The sequence below is a fragment of the Dermacentor silvarum genome, chromosome 5 (assembly GCF_013339745.2).
Source record: "Dermacentor silvarum isolate Dsil-2018 chromosome 5, BIME_Dsil_1.4, whole genome shotgun sequence".
In the NCBI taxonomy this organism is placed as follows: domain Eukaryota; kingdom Metazoa; phylum Arthropoda; class Arachnida; order Ixodida; family Ixodidae; genus Dermacentor; species Dermacentor silvarum.
The window spans coordinates 67,000,752-67,003,275 of record NC_051158.1 but is presented as its reverse complement, the minus strand read 5'-3'; the positions used below and the strand labels follow the sequence as shown (position 1 = coordinate 67,003,275).

Sequence of the window (2,524 nt, the reverse complement as noted above, 5' to 3'; positions counted from 1 at the left end):
TTCGGGGTGGATGGTCGCAGGCACCGTAGTGCGGACTTGTAGTTTGGCAGTGCTGCTGTCCAATGGCACTGTCTTCGCCGCGAAAACTTGCTAGCGAGGCTGTTCTTGCGAAGGTAAGGGTTCTCATTGTAGACAGTCTTGTGACATTGCTTCTGCCGGCGCAAAAAGTTTTGAGCGGGCTAAAATGACGGCATTGGCCATTCGCGGGACAAGACGCTGAGTGGCCAAAAGCGTTACACCCCGTGGCTGGATGTTGCAGCTAAGTAGGCTCTGGTGGCTGGAAGATCAAACGGGCTCGCGCTGCCAAAAACCAGTCTTCACCCAGAATAAAGGGTAGGACGTTGTTCTCCAAAACTGCTGCCTCAACCACACGAGTGATAGGGCCAATAGTTATCTTAAGGAGGGCGGACCCAACTGGTTGCGCTGTACCACCTCCAACGACAGAAAGAGGGGGATTAGTCCATGGCAAGATCATTGCAGAAGGTATAGGATGACTTTAGAAATCAATGTCCCGTTTGAGCCAGAGTCCGGATATGCTTCGTGTTCTCCGACTCCTGCAACTGTCGCCGTGAAAGATGGACATTGATGTTGGGAGCCTTCAAGTTTGTCAGACATACTGTGAAAGGCCCTTGGCTGTTGGGCATCAGGGATGGTTGACGATGGGGTTCGTGGTGCCCTGTTGCTACGCGAGGGGCATGCCTATGCCAAAATGTCCTAACTCTTTACACTTGTAACAGACTGCTTGTGCGATGTCTTGGCCACTCCGAAATGCTGGGGCCCCATACTGTGCAGAAATCTCTTCGTATCTTTGCTCCTGTTGGTCCTTGGGCAAATCTGAAATGCGCTATCTTGGCTGTGCTGTTGTAGCTGTTTGCGGAGCTGGTGGCTGAAAGTTATACTGCTGACGTCCTGAATTGCCACTTTGAAATGAACCAGGGGGTGGCTTCTGTGGAAGCACCGGTTGTTTACGCTTGCCCTGTCGTGGGCATATTGAGTGCACTTGTCTAGGCTTGTGCACGTGGACATGAAGTCACGCACTGTTGACGGCCTATTAGCCGCGATGGCTGCAATGACATGTGGATCTTGAAGACCTTGTAGTAGGTAATCAATCTTCTGGGCGTCGGTAAGGGTGACTGGGCAGCTTTCAATCACACGCAGCTTTGCGTAAGCATACTCTTGCAGGCTCTCGCCTGGGCCCTATCTGATCTTTATGACGCGTTCCTGCCACTCGATGAGGGTCAGCTCCGATGAAAATGTTTCCTTCAGGGCAGCGCTCCACGTTTCCCAGGTTGAATGCTGATTTCCAAAAGCGAGGTGCCAATTCCGAGCTGTGCCTTTCAGTTTACTTGCGGCAATGAGACGGGTGGTGGCGTCATCCCACGTGGCAAGCTGCTGTACCCGGCGAACGTCATTGAGCCAGACATTAACATTTTGTGCTGGAGACTGGCCAAAGTAAGCAATCGATGACGACAGGTCTGGCAGTGCGGTAATTGTAGTCGAGGGGCGTGGCAGCTGTTGAAACAGAAGTGCCAGACTTTCGAGCGTCGCGGGATCAAGGGTCAAACCCGAGTTGCCGGCAGTATCCGCCCTCTCCACGCTTGACCGCGGCGTTGCCTCACGACGTTGGTGAATGTCGACTTCGAGACGCTGAATGAGCTCTTCCTTAGAGCCGGTGCTCTCTAGCTCGCGTCGGGCCAATTCTTTTCGGATAAGGTCGACTCCGAGCCGCGACATGGTCGTCGAGTCAAGCTCCTCCCAAATAATTCCGGGCATAATGCACCGCGAAACGAGGCTGAGCGCACGGGAGACTAGGCGAGTGAGCGCTAAGCCTTCTTGACAACTAGGGCTAGTTGTCAACATTCACGGCACTCTTTATATGACGGCCGTGCTTTTCTTTTGATGCGGAGTAAACACAGACGAGCGGTAAAATGGCAGGAGTATCTTCAGGCGTGAGTCTTCGGCGGCGTGAGTGCGTGAGTACAGTGACGAATGCGGTTGAAAGGCGTACTGACCGGCGTTCGACGCTGGCGTTGACCAAAAGGCGTTCTTGCGCTGCCGTGGCTGAATGGCTTGGCAGAGGTTCGGGGTCGACTGCACCAGATGTGAGGCTTGGGCTGGACACAGGAAGACTCACATAGTAGGGAACGGTTTAATGCTGGCTTAATGTTACACACACATCACGCCGACTGAACACTACAGCGGCAATGGCTTCACTGACTCGTCCATGGCGGCCAAACGAACAAAGGATGAGGCTGCCGGAAACGGAGCAGGCAAGGTAGGTGACGATGTCGGTGCGGCTACTTGCTGCACAGGACACGTGGCGCCATCTGTAGCCGCCCAGACCAACTAGGCCAAGCACACATCACTCACCACATACAGGGTAACAGTAAAGATAAAAGGTTTTTAACAGGCACGGGATTTATACAAGACACCAGGGTAATTTATTCGGTTTCTTTGGTTAATAGTACAAATGTTAATTTCGTTACGTTCCCAAGCCACATGCTAGCATAGACAAGACAAGCTA

The 2,524-nt window shown here is 52.8% G+C and overlaps 1 pseudogene; it reads right to left on the bottom strand.

Moving 5' to 3' along the window:
• Positions 1-714: 714 nt before the first annotated feature.
• On the bottom strand, positions 715-1,773 carry LOC125945704 (uncharacterized; annotated as a pseudogene).
• Between the last annotated feature and the right edge of the window lie 751 nt (positions 1,774-2,524).